At 40.7% G+C, this 26,951-nt stretch overlaps 1 protein-coding gene across 5 annotated transcripts in view; it reads left to right on the top strand.

Annotated features, from left to right (window-relative positions):
• dlgap4b (discs, large (Drosophila) homolog-associated protein 4b) overlaps nt 1–26,951 on the top strand; it is a 158,338-nt gene that overhangs the window by 81,128 nt on the left and 50,259 nt on the right. For all 5 annotated transcript variants that reach the window (XM_015959460.3, XM_015959462.3, XM_015959461.3 and 2 more), the window contains exon 3: nt 21,315–21,369. The gene's annotated coding sequence lies outside the window, so the exon portion shown is untranslated. The remainder of the gene's footprint in view (nt 1–21,314; nt 21,370–26,951) is intronic.

Raw genomic sequence — 26,951 nt, forward strand, 5'->3', positions numbered from 1 at the left:
GTTTCCTCCTTGAATCAGTTATTACCTGTTTCGCTGTGGCTGCAAAACACTTCCAGTGACATATTTTACAATCAGTGAGTCACCTGCTGACATTCTGCAGATGACTGACTCACTCTTAACGGGGCTTCTGGAAAATGAAGATTTAGGTCAGCCTTCATCAGCAAGTCTGGCCGTGGTTGACAGTTTCACAGGTGATGATGGATAAATCCATCATACTCTGGGTCATGGACGGAACTGCTTGGTTTTCTTAGAAATAAAACATGATTACAATACAGTGGGATGCAAGAGTTTGGACAGCCTTGTTAATCTTCATGATTTTCTTGCATAAATCATTGGTTATTACTAGGGATGTGAATCTCAGAGCAACTCACGATTTGATTTGATTCCCATTCTCGGGGTGCCGATTCGATTCAGAATCGATTCTCGATTTAAATCGATTCACAATCAATATTAACAGAGTGTCAGTTCCAGGATTAACTACTTTGTTGTGCAAGTTAGTTAAAGCTATGGGATTTTTTTATTTTACTTTAAACTGGTCATGCTAAAAAAAAAAGCTAATTTACAAGGTAAAATGAAGTGATTCTAAAACTGTAAACAGAAACAATCTTTTGACCAAAAGGCAACATTTATTTTTGCTTACCTCCTTTTATGTTTTCTGTCTTTTATTCTTTTATTTGTGCCTGATGCTTTTCGCTGCTGTGGATCGGGGCGCATCACCTGTTTTGTCCTCGGTGACGCAACTGATGTGGCCGGCGAGCACTCCGCTGATTTTGCGGTCGGTAGATCTTTTAGAACTGCAGTTCAAAGGTAACTCATAAGGTGAATATATATGAACCCAGGTAGCAGTTTCTCTTTAGGACTGAGAGGAGATGCAGGAAGATAATAAACAGGCAGGACAGAAAAATAGTCAAATAAAAACAAGTTAGTTTTTGTACCTGGTGGTTGCAACAAACAGACACAATTGAAATAATTATTTTAATGTTTAGAGCAGCAGGAACTCCGAGAGGCTGCAGGCGCATCAGTGAGTTTGCAGCCGCTGCGCAGGGGGAGGGGGCAGAGGGCTGAAACAGAAACTACCATTGTTAAAAGAAATGTGTTTAACTTTGAAAATTTTAATTGTCAAAAACTCCAGTGAACCATTAGTTCATTTTGCTCAAATAGAAATTGAGGCCTGCCTCTAATTCTGGTCCTCCTTTCAATAAAGGCCTGGAGCTTGATGAGCTTGAGTCAAATACAGGCGTGGGCCTGTATTAGAGGATTTACGGTACTTTTTGAGTATCTGTGGAAACAAGTTTAACATTTGAGTCCTCAACCTGTTTAAACAAAGCGGCTCAGATTTCTTACAAAGGATAATGTTTTCTCTCATTTATCAATAACTTCAAATAAACACATGAGTAATCCTGAGTAGTCACTTATCAACTTAGAAAATAAATATGAGAATATCTCGAATTTCTGAGTATGGAAAAAAAATTATATTCTTGTCCCCACTTATCAGCAGATTCAAAAATAAATCGTGCCAATTTATGGGACCACAAAAGTAAATGGAGTACTAACTCTCCTAACAAAGACCAAACAAACATGTAAAAGTGCATCTCAAACATGTAACATGCAAAACATTTGAGTTCCTGGAATCGATTCGGAACCTTTGTGAATAGATTCTGAATCTTTATAAATAAGAATCCCGATTCAGACTTGAATCGATTTTTTTTCAGCACCTCTAGTTATTACGATAAAAATCATTCTCAGTGCTGGTTCCTCTGATATATGTAGACAAATTCATAGGGGGATCAACAGCCAAATGTGGAAGGAATATGATTGGCAGATAAAAACTAGGTACTTTTTAACCCCACCCCCCACCCCCCACCCCCAGAGGTGGGGGACCACCCCCATATATTCTGCAATTGCCCAGTTATTCTTAAATATTGGAGAGACATAAAGGAAGAGTTGGAAAAACATCTGGGAAAGGAGTTACCTTCACTCCCTCTGTTCTATCTGTTGGGGGCTACATCAAGCAAAATATAAAACTTAGATCAAAGATACATTGCCCGTATTTTATTTATTGGCAGCAAAGAAAATTATAACGGTAAAATGGAAGGAGGTGAACCCCCCAACTATAAAAGAATGGAAAGAGAGAATTAAACAAATGTATGTAATGGAACAGATGACGTCTATACTGCAAATGAAGGTGGGTCTGTTCCGGGATAGATGGGAGTGTGTCAAGCAATACTTAGTAATGTGATGTATTAGGGTGTTGTTTTGCCTGTTGTCTACTCTGATGTCAATATGAATTTTTGCTATTATGAAAATGCGGGTTGTAAAGGTGAAGGGAAGAAAGGAGAAGAGAGAGGGAGGGGAAGGAGGAAAAGGGGAAAAAAGGAAAAATAAACAATATAGAAAGGAAGGAAAAGAAGGGGGAAGAGAAGGGAAAAGAAGAAAGATGGGGAAGGGGAGGGAAAGAGAAGGGAAGAAAAAGGGAAGAAAGGGGAAGAAAAGAGGAAAAAAAACATAATCTTAGTGATGAAATTAAATGATTGTACTTTTATTCTTTATAGAATTTTTTGTTGTGTTGTTATTTATTTATTCATTTATTTGTTTCTTTTGCTTTTGTGATTGTCCTGCTCAATGTCAGGGTTGTTAAAGCATGTTGTACAATGTCAAACTCAAAATAAAAAGTTTTAAAAAAAGTGCTGGTTCCCCTAACCTAACCACTGAAAGTCGACAAATACCCAGCAGATACCCAAGACAGCAATGATGAAAGAGAAAAAGCGCTAGCATAAACACTTTTTTATTAGTCTCTAAACTGAACCCTAGAAAGGAGTTAAACACATTGTAGACCCATCACTAGTTTTTCGCATCACTCCCTGGATGTACTTTCATTGGGTGATTACAGTCTGAAGCCGTAGATATTCATAGACACTGCTTGAAGACTGTCGGAGACTGGATTCGACAGTGAGAGTGCTCAGTAAGCAGTCGCTGGGCCGGTCACAGTGGATGGCCACAAACCAAAAATCACCCTCACGTTCACCATTTTTTGTCGTGACTTTGATAACGACAGAAGATTTGTTTACGATGACTGAAAAACACACAGTGTGTACCAGGCTTCAGGCATGGGTTGTGATGTAAATGCAGCTCAGTTTTTGTGCAAAGTTATGCAAATGTTAAGTAATCTCTCCAATCAAATGGGTGAATTTCAACATTTCAATTCCATTATGTAACATTCAAGGGAATTAGTTCCTTTTTGTTTCATCTGCCAATCAACATTCTTAAATGCATTTATATTAGAAATACCTTTTCTCTTCAGTAGGAGTGCCATTAATATGAAAATGTGAAACTACAGCTTATTCCCATCCTTTGGTTATGTGATTTGTTCCAGTTCAACAAACTAGGCTAATTTATACAGATTTGTCTTTGCTGTGCAAACACAGAACCTCGGTGAAAATTTGCTCTACTTCTTTTCTGTGGAAGCGCTGCTGTCTCACCCTGCCTTTGTAATGGTTCGCTGCTGCTGTAGTGATGCCAGAATAACCACAATTTAGAATAAAGCTTATAATACTTTAATTTAGAAAGTACAATCAATGTTTTGTTATTAACTTAATAATATATATCATTTTGTTTCCTGATTCCCACATTTTAGCCTTCTTTAAGGGCATTGGTTTTGAAAGAACAACCACTTTTGTTGTTTATAATTAGGTTCCTTTTTTCTCTTGTGTATTTAAACAATTGAAAACATTTACTGCAAGCTCTTAAATTTGATTATGGGAAGTTCGAATGGTGGGGGGTCAATAATACAAATGTTACTCTTATTTTCCAGATGTTTGGTAAATAGACCTAATTTAAATAAAGTTCTACCTCAATTCAGTAAATATTAGTAGATTTCATGAATGGACCAAAACTGCCAATGAGGGACTTTGTCCTCCCGCAGAAAAAAAATTAAAATAAAATAAAATCATGATTTCTATGAAGATGCTTTCTGTGTAGAGATCATCAGTATTGGAGTACCACAAGGTTGTGTTCTTTCACCCATTTTCTTCAGTCTCAACACCAATTATTTAGTTTTCAGTTGGTAAAGCGCCAAAATTTTGCAGATGATGCCACATTTATTGATTGCCTGGTAAATGGTGATCAAATTGCTGAAAGCTGTTATGGATGGCGTATCTGCAAATGTGCTAGGTTTTGAACGCAAACACTGTCACGGAAAACTCACACATCCCCTTGGATATTTTCCTTGAGACACTTCTGCTAAAAGTACAAACCCGCGATGCCAAACGAAACGGGATAGCGCTAAACGCCAGTCACTGTTTTTTACATCCAAACTTCTCTTGTTGTCCATGACTTTAAATGATGTTTTCCTTTTTGGGTCTCTGATAGTTTGTCCTAAATTTGAAGTGGTAGCAGCCGGCTGCTTCTCCTTCTCTGATATTATTGAGTGAAGACCTTCTCACACCAGTGGTGTTCTGCTGCTAAATATGCAAGTGTGTAACGAATGGAGGTCCCAAGGAAGTGCTGTGGTTCGGCAAGACTGACAACCAGATGGTCCAATAGTTGCTTTTGGTCCGAAATGTGAAATTGTTGGAGGTTTTTAGATAAATGTGAGAGAACCAATTTATTATTTTTTTCAAAATCTCCACAATAGAGCAGAGAACAAAGCACAGTAGAGAACAAAGTACAGTATTAAGTAAATAATGCACTCTTAAATGCAAATGCGAAAACACACGAAGACAAATGTCTTGCTGTGTGTAATGTGTGTCAGTAATTTGATTTTGGTAATTGATCTACACCAGTGAGCAACATATGATCTGATCATATGAAATTCAAGAATTCTCTTAAAAACAACTGATCGTATTACATTAGGCTCTAAGATCAGCCAAAATCTCCCATTGCAATATGTTAGTCATCAAACAAAGTGCCCCAAAACAGAAAATGCTTCTCATCCAGTAAAGCATTGTATCCTTTGATTGGTCAATAAAAATAGCTAAAAATACAAAGAAATGCCTTTCAGCAAATAAATGTGATGATGGTTTAATGTACTGTATCTAATCTGTCCATTCAATCTACTTTATTAGAATAACACACATTTAGTTGTAAACATCTAGTTAGTGACAGTAAAAATGCCTTAGTGTTTTATATAGTTGGAGGAGTTTAATGATAACTCATGAAATCTATGCTGAAACTGTCACTGCAGTGCATCATCGTTGTTTTATTTTGGCGGGGTCTTTTGGAATTGTTTCACAGATGTGAAACTAGAGATCTGGGACACATTCAGTTAAGATCTCAAGGAGAGAAACAACCCTCTCCAGGAGAAGTCAGCATGTATTTGTCCTAATATGTGAAACCTCAAAGTTGTATGTCTCGATGTACTTTTTAAAATAGTAGCACCTCCTCCTGAAAATAAGAAAAAAGTATGATCATTTTTGTCTTTACAATACATCACATCTCAGAAGAAAAAACTGAGCTTGAATTATTATGATTTTATGCACCTTTTCTGTTCCAAAGCATATAAGTTAATTTAAGAGAATTACTATTTTTAGCCTGTTAAAATGATTCAACCTACTTTAGGAACTAGAAAGATTACAGATAGTTTAACCGAATTGTAATAGAATTTAAAAATCCCTTTATTGTCCCTAAGTGAGGAAAGTTTGGTGTCACAGCAGCAATTACAATCAGTACAGACATAAGTAACGAAACCCAATGAATTGTGTTTTGTTTAAAATTTACTTGCTCGTGTGTAATTTGTTTATTCCACATTCAGTATTAATGCAAAATCAAGTTTGGTTCCAAATGAAAAGTTTCAACTGTTCCCTCCTGCAGGTAAAAGGAAAATGTGCACATTTGCTATCACTTTTTCAAAAAACATTGAGTTTGGCCTGTGAATTAATCTCAGATTTGTCCAGATGTCCAAAAATACACACACACACACAGCGTCCAACACGACTGGTTTGTAATTGGACAGGATTCCTTTGCTTGGTTTCTGGTTTCAGTCCTTCACTTTAAAATCTTTACTCAAGCTGCTCGTTCATTGTCTCTGTGAAAACGGGATAAGAATAAGTGGATCCCATTGGTTCCAAGACAGTAGATTTTGAAGAAAGGAGAGCTTTCCAAGATAGAGATGTTTTTAGTTACTATGTACTATGTATAAACAAATGAACCATTTTTTATCCATCGGCTGACATACCGCTAAAGCTGATTAAAACACAGTCATATCTTGGGGCACTGCTGCCAAATTTTATTTTAACCGACATAACAATCAATAAAAATCAACAATCTTTGCAATTTCTTCATGTTTTAAAACATTTTCTTGAGCCAGTATGTGCTAAAATTACCCTTTACAGAATTAATGAAAGGTCACCCAACCTCTATCGTCCCCCTGTGGCCAGAATATTCCACTTCAGACTGGCAGGTCGTTCTGTTGGGACTTTACCCGAAAAATGGAGCTGACATACCTGGCGCTGCAGTCAGCTTCCAGCACGTTTTCTGCACATTTTAGATCATGAACACAGCTGATCTGTTTTATTTAGTAATGAATCACTCCTGTAGACACCGATGAGGGCTGAGGAGACATTTCAGCTGTTAGATTAAGATGTTAAAAAGACAAATGCACAGTGAGGAGATGAATTTAATTTTCTGTTTAACTACAGAGAATTAATAATGGACACTAGGGGGTGTTAAATGTTAGCAAAACTGCCAAGTGTACCTTTAAATTCAGAGTTCAAAAACTGACTCAGGATCAGAAATGTTGTGCATCAGCAGTTGTTATTTGTGACAATTTAGCATCCAAATCAGGCAGAAAACATCTAAATATCAGTCAAGAAAATTTGCCCCAAAAAATTGGCCGCATATGTCGGCCATCCGCTGACCGTGACCTCCACATATCGGTATCAGTGATAGCAAAGCCCATATCGGTCTATATCTACTATGTACACCATCGTTTCCAGGAATAACTTGAAGAAATTTGTTGCATCCTGTTTTCAAGGATCTCCAGCTGGGAAAACTTTGATTAGCTGTACATATATTTCACTCACTCAAACATCACAAATCTAAAAACATTGCAATTGTTTTGCTACTTAAAACTTAACTCCTGTTTAAATCACACCTATTTTGGGAAAAAAAAGGAGAAAATAATAGTTTAAAACCTGTTTAGCACATTTGTTGCTTTAAATAGCCGCAGCTACTTCAAGACACACATGCTGCCTCTGCTGTCATGCTGGCTTAACACGTTACTGTTCCACATCAGTAAACGCCACACTTTGCCCTCAGTCTGAGTGGTCTTTCTTTATCTCTGAACATCCCATGGGCATTTACAGTAAGCCAGCCTGTTCTTGTCCTACTTTCCAACATGCCTGTCCTCTCTTCTTGTTTGTCTGTTAAATGTGACGTGCTTGCTGTCCTTTCACCGACCTCTCTGAGGATCAAACAGCAAGCCCTCTAGTCACGGCAGGAGGTGGCTTGGTCTTTATCCATTCATCCTGTTTTGCCTCTGTGAAATTCAATCCTCTGCACTCATGCAGGAATCCCTTCAGACGCTCATCCGTCTTTTGCTCCCATAAATCCGAGTCGTTCTTTCAGATGCTGCAAGCACGTCGTTTGTTTCACTTTAAGTGCTGTCCTCCAGCTCGCTCCTTCTGCGTCTCGTATTCTGTGACTCACAGAGGACCTCATCATGCTAAGTCTATCTTAACATCACAGTAGCAGGGAGGGATGTTCCTCTTTTTGCAGACAGCATCTTCTAGCATCCAAGCGGAAACAAGGTGTTGAATTAAGATTTACTGCCCCAACCAGACTACTGGCCTTACCTTTAGCAGTGTTCCAGACAGCAGTATTGGTTGTTTGATTGATCAAATGATTGGTAATGCTTTGGCCATCAATGGGGTGTAATTGGATGTAGCCTATTCAGTTACACATATGACTCCATGTTTCCCACTGGGACTTGGAAGATGCCTTCTAGGGTTCCCAAGCTGCAATAACGATGCCAGAGGGCCTATTGACAGTAATTGCAGTTTAATGGATGCTACCTGCCAGATGAATTGGAGACTGATGTGCAATAGTGCATATTTATGTTCACTGAAACTGCCACACATGTCCCTAGAGATGTTTGTGTTGCACAGACCCTTCCCCTCAGGGGAGATAATTGTTTTACTAGTTTTGAAAATGTAGAGCAGCCAGAAGGTCTTCAAGGTGAAAGAATTAGAGGCAAACTGCAACTCAGGGAGATTTTTCCTTGGGAGCCAAAATGTTCCTCAGGCATTTATTTCATTGCTTTCTTTTTACAGAAAAAAAAACCCTCCCCAAGCCTCCACCTGGCTTCCTTTAAATAGCCAAGAAAATCACACCTGCAAACAATCAGCCCCAATCATCAGTGCTCCAACATTAAACCCAAAAGGAAATAAACATCCACATAAATGTACCTAAGTGTTAACATGTCAGTTTTGTACAGAAATGTACTAAAGTTTATGTTGCACTGACTTTTTGACTGTATAGTCCAACTCTTCAGTTCTGCACAAGTCCAGCTTTTTTACTGTGTTGCTCAAAAATGTACACAACCGAGCAGGAATAGCTAATGAGCTGAAACGGATCACTGCAATGGAAACATAGGCCATTATCAGTAACTGGATCTGAAATGGCTAGAAGCTGAGTGCATAATGTTTTTATGACTGCTGTCCTTCTGATGACAATGTATTCAGTTTGAGGTCATTCTCAATCTTACTATATATCAAAGTCATGACAGGCTTTGCTCTTTTTGTCTGAAAATCTTCTTGTGGTCTTCCTCCATTGTAACTGCACCACGGCCCTGATAATGGCTGGGCTTAAAATATAGGTAACTTTACAGTATCAAAAAAGGCTCATCTGTATTTAAAACAGTGGGTGCCAAAGTTCGTACGAAACAGTCAAACGTGAGTAAGAATTAGGCAGAGGTGGGTACACAGACCTGCTAAAGCCTAATTTATACTTCTCTGTCAGCTCCACGAGCGAGAGACACGCACGCACAGATGGAGGCAATTTGCCCTCATACTTCTCCGTCTCCTGAGAAGCGTTGCAAAGCAATTCCCCGCCAGGACAACAGAGGGCGTAGCGCTGTTCTGTGGTATCCTGTCATGTATTCGGTCCAAGATAGTGTGTTTATATTGTGTTTTTTTGTATTTAAGAGACTTTTTAACACGGACAAATTTGTCACTCATCCTCCTCCACCTCTTCATGCGTTCGCCACCTCTAAAACCCACGTTTCCCGTCATTTCCGTCCACGAATAAAACACTTGCTGCATATCTTTTCACTCCTCCAGTCACGGGGGAATAAAACATTCATATTTTTTGAGTTTTTCTGCAAGGGATTCTTCAAGCTTCTCCGTGTCTGCTGCTAGATATCCTCAGCTCTCTTTATGTTTTGAGGGCGCAATGGCTGCGCTGACGACCGCAGCGTCCTGACCGATCACAAGCTTGCATTCTCCGTCTCGATGGACGGATGTTTAGAAAACAGAGCTCAACTCCGTCCGTCCTTGCGAGCCTGTCAGAGAGCCCTCAAAAGGACGGATAATGGTGTTGCGTTCATCCGTCCCGACGCAGACGGAGAATAGGCTCAAGAGGGACGCACCGAATCAGAGCTGTTACATCTCCTGCCAAACAGTCAAGGTCATGTAAATAAATCTCCCAATAACACAGCGTGACACCCTACTTCTCAGCTATAGGCTGACAGAAATGTGACGTGTGTGAAGGTACATGAGCTTCAGGTTTACACGTGTCCAACCACTAGTGTGACGAGGTGGTATGGATGATTTCCCATTCGCCCCTGTAATTTATTTCTGTAGCCTGCTGGCACTGTGATGGAGGATATTTTAACCAGACTGAAATGTGAATATTGCACTGGTGTGGATGTAATGAGTTTTGTTGGTATGTTGATGTAGTTACCATTTAGGATTTCATGTTTGCTTTGTATCCAGAGTAGGTTGTGAGGGGAGGGCCCAGGGCCCACCCCCACCCAGTACTACCACCCTGGATCATCCTATGATTGGCTGCTTCATTTGGATAAACCAAAGGAAGGGGGATTTGTTTCTTTGGTCTTAGTGTAAAAATGGTTCTTGTACTGTAGATACAGTTTTGTCTTTTTAAAATGACATCCACACGGCCTTTCTACTGGATGTGTAAGCGGCGCGTATAACGTAATCGATCCGTTTTCCCCTGGAGCTCAGCGGCGTATCCCTTCCCACCGGGAGTATTTTGGATAAAAACTGACTATGAAAGTGTTCCACTCAGCTGGTCCTGCAACGTCACAAAGCCACAGGGGAATTACAACACCATGCTTGACTAGACAGTTCACACGACAATAAGTAAAGAAAAAGACAGCAACCTGTAAACAAAAATTTGTAGTTTATTTTCTGTTCTTTTTACTTCTGCTTTTCTTTTTTTTTTGTCACTAAGCAACTGGAAATCTGCACTTTTCTTTTATTTAGAAAAATTCTGAATGTTTTACTTAAATGAAGGCAACTGGACTTCTTTGGTTTCAAAGAATGAGGCCAACGATTCATCAGGGGATGTGAGGCGGGGTATCCAGAGTAGTTTCTGCTCGTTAAACAACAGACAACAGACAGCTACAGCTTATAAGTTTGACTTTCCCATTTTCCAGTTAGAATTGAAAAAGCTCCTCGGATGAGAAGCGAATCATCTTCAAGAAACCAAAGAAATCCAGTTGCCTTCATCTGTTCTTATGTTAGACTTCCCGTCTGGCTTGCTCTAAGCTGCTGAGCGTAACACGTCACTGCGCCTTTAGAAAACATCTCAAATGTGCCAGCTTGCAGGCGGTGAAAATGCACCCATTGACTATAACAGTGGCTAATTGCTGCGTACATCCAGATTCCTGTAAAACTAAACTGGATAGTGATCCAGGCCTGTGGTGTGTTTGTGTTTGAACATCCAGGCTTTTGAAAACAGCAGTTAGCAGACTGTGATGGGAGAAGGCCAAAACAAGCTGGAAAATATCCTCACTGGCAGCAGTTCATAGTGATCCCTGATTAAACATCTCTGATAAAACAGAGACACAAACACAAGCACATCTATTCAGAACACACCCACACCCACCCACACACACACACACACACACACACCATATCTAAGATACAAACTTGATATGTGCACATTCACACACAGAGTGCAGAAATATCAGTAGTTCAAGTCATTTCTTCCATCATTTCTGGCCAATGCTGTCTGTCCATCTGTCAGTGGAGCCCAAGTCCCTGGTGTGTGTGTGTGTGTGTGTGTGTGTGTGTGTGTGTGTGTGTGTGTGTGTGTGTGTGTGTGTGTGTGTGTGTGTGTGTGTGTGTGTGTGTGTGTGTGTGTGTGTGTGTGTGTGTGTGTGTGTGTGAGGTATCCTTTCAGCTTCTCTGTACTTAACTTTTGTGCATCCAGAATAATGGCCAGAGAGAGCAACGGGTGTTGTCTGCTTTGACTTCCTGCACCTGTGCACCTGTGTGTCAGCATAACCCACAAAAGTGTGTCTTTCAGGATGCATGTCTGTGTGTATGTGTGCGGAGGTGTGAGTGTGACTGTTTCTGTTTCAGTGCACATCCATGGATGTGTATATTTTAGCTATTGTGTATTTGTGTGCCCGTTAGTGTTAGGCAGTTCATTTCTCTTTGGAGCCAGATCCTGCAGAGCTGGCATGTTGCTTTCACAGTCAGCCTACGTTTTACCAGCAGCCTCCATTTATACCGTCTGCCACTTGACTGTTAAAGCAGAAGCATATACAGAATCTCCAGCTTAAAAAAAGCACAGTTCAAGGCAAGAAACTGCAAGATTTACATCTTTTTTTTCTCTCCGATTCAATGATGACATCAGTTGTTGCTTCAATGTGCAACAGATTCAATTCAATTCAAATTCAAAGATACTTTATTAATCCCAGAGGGAAATTAGAGATTCAGTACACACAATTCTGACATACTGTACATACATACGCATAGACACATGACAAGAATTGGTGACTGTGGTCATTCGCAACCCGAGTTGCGCTACCTTAATAGAGATCAGAGGGTTTATATGAGGATTGGGTCAGGGGGAGGAAAAAAAGTCACTTGAGAGTTACCCTCCACAGGGAGGGCAGCTTTGCTATGCAAAAAACACCTCAGACAAAAATGTAACAGACTTCAGACATCACACAATATAAGTGTCCACTAGGTGGGGAGGTAGGGTTGGGACTCTCCACACTTCAGTGCGTGCAGCCGCGATGAGCAGCGCTCTTCACCTCCGTTTGGACAGGAGAGGGAGGTATTTGGGTTAGAGAGCACAGTGACTCCTGGAAATGGTTCCACGGCCTTCACCGGTCACAGTCCCGCCCAGGCTGGGATAGGGAGACAGAGTTGCCATGGCGACGGCAGCATTCCACATTTCTTCTGCGGGGGACTAATCTCTTCAGCCTCACAGGCTCAAGGGCACCAGATTCAGATAAGAACTTGTTTTGGGGCCAGACAGAGATAATTTCCTCTCTGTCTTAAAGTTCCGTTTGTCTCCAACCCCTCTAAGTCCTGTAATGGTGTAAATTAATCTATCCCTCCGTGCTGACCCGTCAACTCGCTCCTTGATCGAATCCACCTTCTGTGCCAGAGTCTGAATCTCAGCCAAAGTTGCAAGCTTACGACTCATCTTGACAATTAGCAGTCTTACTGGGGGATGGGGTGGACGTGGCCAACTCCAGCTTGTTTTCTTAAAGTGACAGAGCCCTGAAACGGCTCATTCTGGAAGGTACTGTCATGAAATGATGATGGTTGCAACAGGACCCAGATGCAGGTGAGCAGGAACAAGAAGCAGACTGGCAGGAAAAAGAACTGTTTAATATGAATAATGGTAGGTAGCCTAAGGTAACGCAACGGAAAGACAAGACGAGGATCTGACAAAGACTAGCACAAACAGAGGGTTTAAAAGCATGAGGGTAATCAGAAATCAGGTGGGTAGGATAACAAGGGGCAGGTGGGTCCAATACACACTTAATGAGGTGAGACAGGACAACACGTCAGAGGGACAAGGAGCTGATTCTGACAGATACTGAATAAAACTGCTGAATTTGCTTCATGTGGGAGGGATTTAGTGCAAAGCTCTTTATAAACATATTTGGAATCAACCACAGAACTATAACTTGAGAAAAAGGTCTTAAGTCCCCTTTAGACAACCAGCTGTGTTATGTGCACCATAAGAATGTATGATGGTGTAATGATTAGATTAGCATCTTCCTGATTTTGCTCCAACATTTTAAATCTTTATATGGAGCCACTTAAAGCTCCTTTATTGTTCCACAGCAAAGTTAAGGTCATAGATTGACAGAAAATACTTTATATGCATATTTATTAATAGACCTGTTAATCTTGAGACAAGTGACTTCATCAGAACTCAGACAGTATTCCACAGATCACTAAGTACCTTGTACTTTTGACTTCAGGGCCTATAAAAAAAAACACCCAGCTTCTTTGGCAGCTGTCATATTCCTCTGTTTGGCTTCTATGTTAGTTTTGTCAGTTATTTTGTTCGTGCTCCTAAGTGTGCTGGAGACCACAACATGCCCTATAGGTTTGAAATTGTAAGTCGCTTTGGATAAAAGTGTCTGCTAAATACATAAACATCTCAGATTTAACAATGTTGATGTAAACTTTTCAGCAACTCCCACAAGTGGCTTTTTGGACCCTTAAAACCATTTTGTGAAGTTACAGGTAAATTAACCACGATGCCATTAAAGTGAGAGTTTCCATTACTTGTAAATTAAAGTCAGGTACGTTAAAATTCAACATTATCTTGCTCTGTCCTTAAGAACCAGTACTTATTTGGGGATCTTTTGGAGTTACCTGGGTAATCAGGAGACGTCCTGCGCTAGCTGTGTCTCTACTAAACTTTTATCTGTGTAGGGAGAAGTTTAAAGTCAAGAAAGTACCTCGTTCTGAGGTATTTTATAGCTACAGTTTTGGAAGATTTATGCCAAAAAACTGTTTTTTTTTTCTGTCTGAAGCCCATTGAAATGTCACATGTTATATTATAATAATTGCAGTTTTGATACATGAGGAAAATTATCTGATTTAGTTGCTTTGATTTGTCAAACTTTCTGCAAATATCCATTATTTTTGCTCATTATTACTCATGAGTTTAACATAATAAACACTATAATATATATTGTATATATCATATTACATATTTCCTTCATCTTGACCTTCTCAGTTATTTCTAGTTTGCTTTTGTTTAACCAGACCCTTTTATTTGTAAAGCACCAGTTGAACTCAGTGCTGTCCATTAAACAACAAAACAAGTCAGTTGCAAACAAAATACACACAAGCTACATCATACTAAATGCAAACCTCCTAAGACCCTGACTTCTTGCGTTATATTATATTTTCTTCAACTTAAACCTTTTTCATATAATATTTAGAGACACTTGATAATGACTTTAAGTTATATTTTCCCCCCTTTTTTTGGAAGTTTGTCAAAAGTAATTTTTTTTTCTACATATTAAATTATTATTTCTACATATTTTACTGATTATTTCTAATGAAAAAATTTTGCAGGAAAAAATCATTAAACTAATCCCAAATGTAAAAATTTTAATATTCCTTTAATTATTATATTGTCAGAAATAAATGTAAACTGAAACACCCTTTAGCTTGGATTAACGCCACAAATCAGATGTGGGTTTTTACAAGAACGATGTGATTCACTAAAACGTTCACTCCCACCTAGCACAAAACAATGAGAACCACCCTAGTCTAGTGCATTCTGCGATTTATAGTTTATAATGTAAGCATTTTAATTATGGTCTAGGTTACAGGCCTTAAGCTTCACATTAATATTACACATTACACACACACTTGTTTTAAATTGCTACTATAATTGTACCAGTTGGGGATTTTGGAAGTGTTGATCCCTCCAAAAGCATCTCCAGACTGCCTCTCTTCATCTCCATACTTAAAAATCTTATCATCTGCTCACTGAACACTACAAATTACATAAGTAGGAGATGAGCTTGTGCTCAGATTGAGCAAAGAGATTTCTGAAGGACTCTCACGTCTGCTGGCCTCTTTGCTGCCCTGCAGCTTGACTCAGAAGCTGCAAGATTTTGTAGCCTGTTGTGTGATTTTCATTATTGAGCCTGAGCCACTGAATAATCATAATTTTTTGACAAATTACTCCTAAAAATGCCTTTCAGAAGTAGAAAACTCTGGATCACAGAGATGGAATTTGATCAAAGCATTCGTTACATCTGTCATGTAGAGCGCCTGTTACTTTCCTTTAGTTTCAGAAAGATCTGAAATGCTGCAAATTTTTAATTTTTTGATAAATCTTTAACCAATTATCCCACCATCTTAATTGGTTTAATGCATACACATTTTGTTTGCACATTTTCTTTCTTCCAACGCATTAACGGTACTTTTCTGTCAAACGAGGTGCAATCTCACTGCTCATTTTGGCATGAAATTGCACCTGGGCTAAAACCTGCTAGGACCCTTTCTCATTCGTCAGATAGTTATTATCTAGACTTGAGTTGGCAGACGTGCAATGACAGCTCAAGTTTTTTTTTTTATTGACGGGTCTATGGAACATAGAGTTTGAGTTATGTGTTGTTTTTGATGTGCAAGCTGTTTGCAACAGTTTGCAGTGTTGGGACACTTCTTTATTTATGCATGTGTAAATCTGTGGCACCAGATGTGGCATTAATAATCACCTGAGAGCTTCAGCTGCAGTGCCTGAATTGAAAGAGTTGCTAGGCTTTGAGAATAATGCAGCACAGCAGCCGTGTAGATAATTTAATAACAATCAGGTGGAAATCTATTGGCTGAAAAAAATTTGTGTTTATTAATGTTTCTAGTTCAGAGCTGACACGTACTGAACTGTCATACGACATGTCACCAAATACAGTTAAACATTATTTCAAACAAAATAAAAGTGATTATAGTAAAGACAACAACACAAAGTAGGGACAAGACTCTAAAAGAACAAATGAAGTCAGCATCCATCACTTGTTTGTTTTTATTTGGTTGTTAAGAGCTTTTTCAAGGCCTTGCAACATCTTTGAGGCTTTGGCTTCTTTTCTATAGATTTTTTACAAAGCCAAGTTCTGTTAAATCCATCGAGTACAAAAGAGACCAAACTTACACTCTAGACATGACAGGCACCTGAAAGAAACAACTTAGCACTCGTAGCAGTAAACTTAAACTCAAGAGGCTTCCATGAACAAAATCTCTATTAAAAATTTAACTTTTTCTGTCATAAAACATTTTTATTGAATGAGGATTGTGATTCCAAAATCCCTCACTCAGATTTTCTCTGTATTCTTAACCATCCCACTGTCCTAATGGGTGTGACCCCGCGAGGAATGTTGACCATTGAGCAGGGTCAGGGTCAGGGTCCATGTGGCAAGAGAGAGGAGTGAGCACCGCCACACCCCTGCCACATAGACCTCAAGGGATAAACCACCAATCCTGCTCAATGGTCAACTTTCCTTGCGGGGTCACCCATAAAGACAGTGAGAGGGTTAAGGATTACTTTACAATAATATAAGTAAAAACACAGCCATTTAAAGATCTTAGAAAATGACTAAATTCAAAAGGAACAAAAAGAGAAAGTCTGGGTTTTCATCAAATAAATTTTAAAGACAAACAGGTGACTCAGGAAATCAATAAGTACTGAAAACATGAGTAATGCAAAGGCTCAGCTTTACCCGCGCTATCTGTGGCTCTGCAGCGTTGGTGATGTTCATAGGGATGAAATAAAAAAAATAACCTTTTCTGCAGAAGTGGGGGGAGTGGGATCCACTTATTGTTTATTTATTTTTATTTATTTATTGAGAACCTCATTAGCTCCCACCATAGTGTGGAGCTATTCTTCTTGAGGTCTCTTCCAATTTCATTACAATTATTTTACAAAACACCCCCGCGCGCCTCGACTCAGCTGTAGTTTTTCTTTTAAACACTTGGTGTCCTCCATTTCCTCTCTGCCTTTTCTCAGCTCCTTTCCTCTACGTTTGAGTGTTTGTACGTGTGTGTGTGTGTGTGTGTGTGTGTGTGTGTGTGTGTGTGTGTGTGTGTGTGTGTGTGTGTGTGTGTGTGTGTGTGTGTGTGTGAACCTATGGTGTGAGTTGTTTCTGCCAGTTGAATCTCTTGGAACCCGCTCCAATTCTGCAGCTGTATCCTAGCAGTTTCTTCCAAAATGGGTACGTAAATAATCATGTTTTTCGGGAGTCGTACAGCTCCTTGTGTTTCTCAACTTCCATAATTCATTTATAGTCCTCCATCTTAACTGCTTGCCTCAGACTTTCTGCCTCTCTGTCCTGTTTGCTCCGTGAAAAGGCACCCAAAACCACACACCCCTTCACGTGGTCACACACGCACACAAGTTCGATGTGTGTATGTGTGTGTGTTCGTGTGGTTTTTCTGCAGTGTCTGATTACAAACACATTTGACTATTGCGGAATTTTATTTTGAAATGCTTTATTTTGTTAACTTTACCGGCCTGCCTCTTATGTCTAGGTTTGACTTCCTGCCAGAATTGGCGCGATTCACCCGCGGCTCGCGAAAAAAAATAGAGCCGACGCCGAAATGATCGCTGCACGGCGCGGGCTGGAGCGCCGGCGCGAGGCGATTCGCGGCGCTTCGGCGGCCCTTGTGGTCTATAGAATAGCTTAACAAGGGCGCCGAATGAAGGCGGTCCCATTTTCGCGGCGCTTCCGCGGCCAGTGTGTCCCCGGCGTAAAGGGGAACTAGGCAGTTTTGGCTAGCCTTTAGCACCCCCTCATGTCCGTTTGTAGAACAAAAAGCAAAACCTATCTCCTCGCTGTGCGTTTGTTTTTTTAACCCCTTAATCCAACAGCTGAAATGTTTCCCCAGCCTTCATTAGTGTCTACAGGAGTGATTCATCACTAAATTAAACAAATCAGCTGGGTTCATGATCTGAAATGTGCTGGAACTGGACTGCAGTGCCAGGTATGTCAGCTCAAAAAGTCCCAACAGAGCGCCCCGCCAGTCTGAAGTTGCAACTGTAATATTCTGGCCATAGGGGCCATTCATGGCCTTTCATCAACCCTGTAAAGGGTCATTTTAGTACAAACTGGCTCAAGAAAATGATTTAAAAATATGAAAAAGTTGCAAAGAATCCTTTTAACTCCTTTATCTAACTGGAAGAAGACCAAGTCCTCTTGGGCATGTCAGCTCTGCATTTTCTAAGACCATCAGGGACCAGAGCACCACTCTGAAGTTGCAAGTGTGATATTCTGGCCACAGAGGGTGGCGGGGATCTGAGTGCCATGTCATTAACCCAGTAAAGAATCGTTTTAGCACATACTGGCTTGAAAATGATTTAAAATTATGAAGAAGTTGCATATTATCCCTTTAAGTAATGAGATACAGTTTTCTTATTTGTGATTTGTTTATGAGTGAGATGATTCTAATGAGTCCCATACTCTCTTAGACTATAACCATTAAGTTAGCCATAGCCCCCTATCCAGTGACTCCAGTGACTTATTAATATATTATATTTATTTTCTTGATTCTGTGTTCATGCTGACTGATCAATAATCTTTTTTTATTATTACACTTGTTTGATTCCATTTTGTATTTTTCATCTGTGCAGGCACCTGATCCAGCTGGTCGATGCAGAACATTGCACAGAATACTCTAATAACCAGTCACTAATTACTTTTTCATAGTTCTATGGCTATAAGTAAGTTTTGTTCTGTCAGGCTACTTCGCGTTCGTGATGCAATTGGAATGTTTAGAACCAAACGAAATCAGCTCATCTGCACAATCAGAAACATTTAATTTCACATAATTGATTCTCCGTAAAGTCAGTTCTCCAAACCTGCAAAGCATGCTTAAATACCATCAGATGTATTGGATCAGAGAGAGTGATTCTCTCCAGGCTCCGAGCAGGCATCTATAATGCATTTCCCTACATGAAGAGCCCAATCAGCAGATCCCTCCAGCCTGATACCTCAATCGCTTTCCCTGATCTCATTTCTAATTTATTTCACTCTGTGCCCCAACAAACCCAGTGTCGTGACGTGCAGTTTGACATTAATCCCTTAAATCTGCAGCGAGGCGAGTGAAGAAGAGTTTCGCAGGAGGTCCATTCACTACCATTCAATTCCTGAAACTCCATAAAGTGCTTTTCATTTGTCTTTCATTCAGCCTCACCTGAGCTTTATGAATGGGTTTAAGACAGAGACTCTGTTCTCTGAGGAGGTGAAAGGAAGTCTAATGGTGCTGTGATGGAGCCTCAGCCGCTCATGGTGAGAATGAAAGGATGGAGGTGTGGGGGGGCATCAGTTTTATCCATTAACATTTATTGTTTTTGTCAGCAGGTGATTTACTTTCACTCAATTTTGCTGTGTCAAAATTGTGTATTTGTGTGTGTGTGTGTGTGTGTGTGTGTGTGTGTGTGTGTGTGTGTGTGTGTGTGTGTGTGTGTGTGTGTGTGTGCGTGCGTGCGTGCGTGCGCGTGTGTGTATGTGTGTGCGTGCGTGCGTGTGTGTGTGTGTGTGTGTGTATTTTATTGCTTGAAATTTTATTGAAAAAGGTCACAGTGCTTTTGAATTTTGTGTTTGTTTTGTTTTAGACAGAGAAAGAAAATAAATCCAAGCTATGATGAGTGTGTGAGTGTCGTGGATGTTCTGAGCAGGCTGCATCAATAGCATGTTCCGATAAGGCCGTTGAAGAACGTAACCTTTCGGGGTGGCCTTCAACCTTCAGCATTGTGTTTTTAAAAGAAAAGTGTACAGAAAACTTGCAAACATGTGGGCGGTGTACCGGTCTGTTGTGATGAGGAGAGGGCTGAGCCAGAAAGCCAAAGTTCCCCATTTATCAGTCAGTCTACGTTCTTACACTCACATATGGTCTTTGGGGAGTGACCGAAAGAATTAGATTGTGGATACAAGCAGCCAAAAAAAAAATTCTGCAGGGTGGATGGGTTCTCCATTAGAGATAGGGTGAGAAGCTCAGTTTTTCGGGAGGGGCTCGGAGTAGATCAGCTGCTCCTCCTTATTGAAAAGGAACCAGTTGTGGTGGCTCAGGCTCCTGTTTAGGATGCCTCCTGGATGCCTCCCTGGTGAGGTTTTCTGGGCACGTCCAACCAGGAGACTGAAATAAGACCCAGGACACGCTGGAGGGACTATGTCTCTCATCTGGCAGGGGACACTTTAGGATTCCCCCAGAGGAGCTGGCCCAAGTGGCTGGGGAGAGGGTAGGAAACCACCTTCCACCAGATAGCAGTTGCTACTCCTAGAGCCAGCTTCTTAAATGCAACCCAAGACATTTTTTTATTCTTGTTTGACTTCAAATGTATGGTTGGATTCACTAAAACAACTTGTGTGGGATTCTTTGCTGTTAAATCTGCTGAGAATTTATTCTGTTCAAAACAAAAAGATTAAATAAATATGAGAAATCTCTTACCTTGTAGATATGTTTCTGTGTCATGTGCATGTAAAACAGGAAGAATATTCATGAGGGAATGCTCCATCTGCATCAAATGTTTCGTTTCTTTCTCTTGGCACAATCAAATGCTTCCATCACTTATTAAAAACGTTAAAGAGAATAACCAGGAGTTGTTTTGTGATGTGAGTTTGATGCAAAACGAAAACTTGACATAAACACAGATGAAAAGCGACGTCAAGAAGGTGCCTATCAACACGCTGAATACTGGAACAGTTGCAGGACTGGTGAACAAAAGGGGATCTCACTGAATTTCTGAGGAAGATTCCAAAACACACTTTGATGCATGATTCCATGAAATCTTCATGCGGTGCTTGTCAAAGCACGGCTGAGAAGTTTGATCTCTTACTCAGCTGAGTTTTAATTTGGCAACAGGAGATTGAAAGAAGCTGTCCAAAAGTGCAGCGGTGTGCATACTCTCAATCTTGTGTCCGAGACTTCAAGCTGTGAGCCGCTTGCTTTTAGAGACCCTGGTTGGAGGCAGTCATAGTTGTCATAACACTGCAGGTGTTTTGAATCATCTGGGTTTCAGATGAGAAGGAGACTGCTGTGACTGAAATACGCCAAAGCTAGTTGGCGCTTTCTTCCCCAAGAAGAAGGAAAACGGCAGAGGAAATAGGGCAGACTGGAGCAAGAAGACAAGGTGGAGCTGATTTAGTCCCCAGTGCTCACACACAAATACCCCTCAGACTCTTTTTCCCCCCTGAATCTGATTATTATGTCTGATTTTCCTCTGCACGACACAGACTCATCCTCAGAGTTTTTGTTTGTATATCAGGACATGTGTGCATCCTAAAATAGCTCAGGTTGTCTCCTCCAGTTGACAGGGGCAACACGATTGGGAGACAAATCTAACAGTTTTTCACGCATCTCTTACAGGAATCTTCACACGCTGAAGACTGAATACTGCACTGAAGAGAAACGAGCTGCCAATGTAAGTGCCTTGGCTGACTTAAGAGCTCTGTACTGTAACAATGCTTTTAATTTAATTGAAATGACTTGAAAGTTGTAAACAAGTGCACAGAGCATTGAACCTTTAACCTAAATCTAGCTTCACCTTGCTGAACACAAAGGACAGGATTCATGTCTGACACAGTTTATCAGGAGCTAATTGCTATTCCTGGCAAACAGTGATTTGACATCAAAGGATGAGTCACAGCCAGGGAAAATGGTAAAATTCAAATTTCAAACACAAATCCTCCCCCGTCGTCTCCCCCCTTGTCTGTGGTCTGCTGTGGACGTGCCACTTCTGCTTTAAGTTTATCATCTCGAGTGCAAGGAAGGCTTAAGGTGCTATCAATAATGGATAAGGATGTGAAACCTCCCTTTTTCCCATAAGCTGAATTTCTTCTTTTAAAAGCCTGAAACAGGGTTTTGCTCCATACACCAGCTTTAAGACTATTCAGGACTGTTTAAAAGTGAGCCGTTAAAGGTAGAATATGGAGCTATTTAATAAAAAGATATATATATATATATATATATATATATATATATATATATATATATATATATATATATAGATAGATAGATATATATATATATAGATATATAGATATATATATAGATATATAGATATAGATATATATAAAATAATTTAATAATTTAAATATCTCCACAGGCATTTAGAGGTGTGCAGAATGAAGGTACAGTATTTCCTTTAAAGGCACACTTGGCAGTTTTGTTTGCTTTTAGCACCCCCTAGTGTCCAGTATTAATTACCTGTGGTCAAACTAAAACCAAACCCAATCTCGTCGCTGTGCAAACACCTTAATCCAGCCCTGTTCAATAGGCGGCCCAAGGGCCAGAACCGGCCCAGCAAGCATTTTGGACCAGCCCATTGTCTTCATACTTCTTGATAAACAGTTTTTTAAGTAGCTGTGTCGCAGTTATTAGCAGCTGATGGCTAAACCGTAATCGCGGCAGTTTACAACATTTTGCGCTGTTTACGGCACGTTGCGTCGTTTACAGCACGTTTTGGAGCGTAAGGGACACATCCAACAGGTCGGTGACACTATTATTCTCTTCAGTGCCTGTAAACGGCAGGTTTTATGAAAAGTTGCGCAGCTCCTGATGGAAAGTATGTGATGATTTATAACAGCGATTTCTTGGAAAAAACATGTCACATTCAAAAGAGAAGAGACGTAAATTTGACACTGAAAATAGAAAATTTAACGAGTGGACTGATAAGTATGCACACATTCACAATGCTGAGGGGAAACCCAGGTGCCTTGTCTGCCTCGTCATTTGCTCGGTAAATAAAGAACACAAGGTGCGGAGGCACTTCAAGACGAGTCATGCTAACTTTGATAATGAATATCCACCAGGCTCTGAGGTTCGACAGATAAAAATAAAGACACTGAGCCAAAACTGTCAGCTGAGTTGTGTGCATTTCACCCGAACCTGCACGTTGCAGCAGAAAGCTACAACAGCATCTCTGCGAATCGCATGGATATTGACTAAAAATAAACGACCATTTACAGATGCTGAAATGGTGAAAGAATGCATACAACCTGCTGTTGAGGAAGTGGTGACGGATGAAAAAGTGAAAGAGCAAGTTGTAACTTCGATTAAATCAATTCCACTGTCTGATACAACCGCTGCGGGAAGAGTGGATGCTTTAGCCACGGATGTTTTTGACACTTCTTGATCAACCGAGGAAGGCTGATTTCATATCCCTGGCTGTGGATGAATCAACGGACAACTCGGATGTTGCTCAACTTTGTATGTTTGTACGTTTTTATGATGGTCACTGTTTAAAAGACGACATACAAGTCAAATTAAAAGAATTTAAAAGCCCATCCACATCCGTGGTGATCCCAGATGAGGAAGGATTGGATAATTCAACCTCCAGGATGGACAGTATTGAGGCAGTCGTGGAGGGAGAGATGTGCCTTGAGTTGCGAGAAGCCTGCCTTCTCACCACAGGCAACATGGCAGAGATGTTAAAAACGACTGAAAAATGATCTGAGAAACTGACAGGGTGAACAACCAAGTCCTGCACCTTCAGTCCAAATGATAAAACTAAATCCAGTGTGTGAGAGTGCTCATGAGTAGGAACATTGACCAGTTGCTGGAGGCCAAATGAAACCAGAACATCTGATAAATCTCTCACCAGAGGATTCGACAAACAACAAGCGTGAATATTAAAATTACCAAGGATAATACCTTGGTCATACCTGGGGAGATATTCAGCTAAAAGGTCAGAAAAGTCTGTAATAAAAGCAGAGTTACATTTTGGTGGTCGGTAACGTAGAATAAAAATAATTGGAGCGGAGAGACTGAGTTCAAAAACAGAGACCTCGAAGCTGGTGGGGGGTGATGAGCCCGGGAGGCGCTTGAGGGGGAGGGAGGATGAGTACATAGTCACAGTCTGGGATCATTCACAACAGAACAATTTGACGGACAAAGTTCAGCAAGTGTTGCTGACTCACCCGGTGGGACCCACGTCTCCGTCATGCAGAACAAAGTTTATCCACTATCGATAAAAAAAATCCTTTAAAAGCACGGTTTTATTCCCCAGCGAACGAACATTTAGTAGAGCAATCCTGAGAGAAGACGAGGAAGTTGAGGACAAACAAGGGCGAGGACGCTCTTCGCCGAACCTCACAGGATAGGTAAGATTCCTCCAGTTCACCCCGCCAATACGACGCCTCCGTTTGGATCCCCAGCTGACAGGATCGCTGTCCTGCCTGTGGAGAATCTGGATGTTGTGTTCCGAGGAATCATCAGGGAACCAGACCCAAACCTGAGAAGAAACGTTGCCACTGAACTGGCACGTTCAGGAAGCTCCGAGCTGGACATGAGCGCCACTACGCCTGCCGCGCCGCCGCCGCTTCCACCGCGGCCCCACCAGGCCGCAGGCGGAGGAGAGGAGGAAGGGCGGAACTCCATCAAACAGGTTCCCAAACGATTGCTTGAATAAGACATAGTGAAGTTGGAGAGACTCGAACCTCTGCCGGAGATCCAGAAGAGTAGCTCGGTCATAGGTGAGGGTGGGACAGGAATCAGACACTAGGAGACTCAAAAACAGAGACAAAAGTACAAAAAGCACAAATGGCAAACGGTAAACCAGATGGCAAGCCACAACAGACGGCGCCATCTTTACCCAAGCCTGCTCTATTTATAGCAGTTTACATCACCAAAGTGTTTGACAAAAAGGTAAAAACAAATACACCAAAACACAGAAATGCAGATAAAGCACTAAAAACAACATTCTGGTAACAAAACACAAAAATATAGCATAAAAGAAGAGACACCATGACAAACTATAAAATATAACTTTCAGGCGCAGGACCCTGAGCTGGCTAGAAGGAAACATGGCGTCAATATTTTTCAGTGACTTGGCATCATTTTTTTCATTTCGATCGATATTTCCAGAGATTTAAGGACAAAATGCACAGTGTCACTTTAAGAATACTCTGTTCTGTTTGAAAGAATGCTGCCATTGCCTCAAGCATAAATTGGGATTGTTTAACAGATTGGATTCTCCAGGTCTGTTATTCAAGGACAAACAAACATGTTGCCAGTTGAATATGACATGTAGCCAATCAGAAAGCGAGATGATAGAAGCATCCCCTACCATGTTTATTTACTCCTAAGTTGTACGATCTTGTGAGGTTCCACAAGATTCCCCATCTGACGAGGGCAGGTTGTTTCTTATTTTAAAATTTACATCCGCTTCTATATACAAAACTCACACAGAGGCAGACATTAGCATACAAATACAGCTGACATGCATGCTCATGGTGCTCAAACAGACACCGCCACAGAGCCAGTGTGCACAAGTTTTCCTCCAAAATCAGAGGAACTACCAGCTGCAGTACTGCAGTTTGGAGATAAGAGGAAGCTCCAATAACCAGTCTCCTTTCAGTCCGTCCCATAACACCTCTTTTTAGAGTCTCCCTGGAGTGGAAGATGAGTAGCAGCAATCACACTCACAAAAGACCATGCTGGAGGTGTTAGAGCTGAATCTGCTGGTTGTATTTCACGCTGGCTTTTGGACAGAAGCTGTGCACAAAGGCTATTTCGTTACTTGATTATGCAATAATCAAACAAGATTCCCTGCAGCAGGTTTATTTCATACTTTTGTTTTAAGGTTAACAGGAAACAAGTGCCGAAGGGTGATCAGACCAGAGAAAGGAAAAACAGAAAGAATACAACCACAATGCTGATGAAACATTAAGATCAAAGCTGCACTAGGTTTCAATAAGGATGTTAAGAAAAGAGCAGAGCAGCACTGGACAGCTTGGATTGATAGCTTTCCTTTCAGCTGTCTTCACACAGAAAGACGGCGACTTGGGTAGTTCTCCCAAAATCACAGCAGACAATCTCTTTTGTTTCCTTCTATTGCAGAGTGAAGCGTTCATCCTGTGCTGCTACTAAACCATAATTGAGCAGTAAGAAGAAAGCACTGCTTGTGTTAGGGTTTTCTCATTTTCCTACTTTTTGTGCAATTAACTTTGAAAGAATTTGGCAGTTTGTCATTGCATTTGCTTGTTCAAACAGGATGTGAAGACTTTGTATTGTAGTAATGAAGTGCCAGTTTCCCCATTAGATAGAATGTGCTGCTACGTCTGAGGTCTTGGTGTATTTTTCCAGACGAGTAACTCGAGACATAAAGTAATGAACAGAAATGTTCTAATCAGTCAAGACGACACACTTGGTGTCAATAGAACATGTTAAATGTGTCCCTTCTGTGTTTCTGTCTAAGGGTTTCTTAGAGTTGTTGCTAACTTACAGATTTGCCGCCCTGCTCCAAATCATAATTTTAAAAAGTTTTTTTTCTTCTGTACCAGGATAATTTTTCTCCATTCCATACAACAGCTGTCTACACTAGCATAGAATAGACTTTACTGATCCTACAGTGGGGAAATTCCCTTGCTACAGCAGCACATGCACTTAGGAAAAAGGAAAGAAAAAAATAAGATGACGAGTAAACACAGAAAGACTGTAAACTATTATTGTAACCTTCAACCACTAAAAACAATGAATAAAAGGAAACACATTTCCTGAATTATGCAGCATAAGGGACACAGAAACATGTACATCTGGCAATGTACATTATTTAACATGGATAGATTATTGCATTGATGTTATTTTTCAACAGGATAATGCCAGTACCAGTTAAACTGAGGAGATATGCACTCTACTGGGATGTCTCAGTCTGCCTCTGAAAGAGCTTTCCATGGTCTAAACAGTGGAGCAGTGGGTGGGAGAGGTTTTCAAAGATGGAGGTGATCTTCCCCAGCATCCTCCTTTCACACGTTTCCTCAACGGAAACTAGTTGGTAGCCCAGAACCGAGCTAGCTTTTTAAACTACGGTAGCTTGTTCAGTCTTTTTCTGTCTCGGTCACAGCTGCGTGCATCCCATGGACCACAACAGAGTGGATAACAGCGCCATCAACAGAGTGATAAAAGGATTTTAGCAGCTGGCAATTAACTCTGAAGGATCTCAGTCTCCTCAGGAGGTGTAGGTGGCTTTGGCCCTCCTTTTACAGAGCATCTGTGTTATTGGAC

This window comes from Nothobranchius furzeri, chromosome 3, assembly GCF_043380555.1.
Source record: "Nothobranchius furzeri strain GRZ-AD chromosome 3, NfurGRZ-RIMD1, whole genome shotgun sequence".
NCBI classification, from domain to species: domain Eukaryota; kingdom Metazoa; phylum Chordata; class Actinopteri; order Cyprinodontiformes; family Nothobranchiidae; genus Nothobranchius; species Nothobranchius furzeri.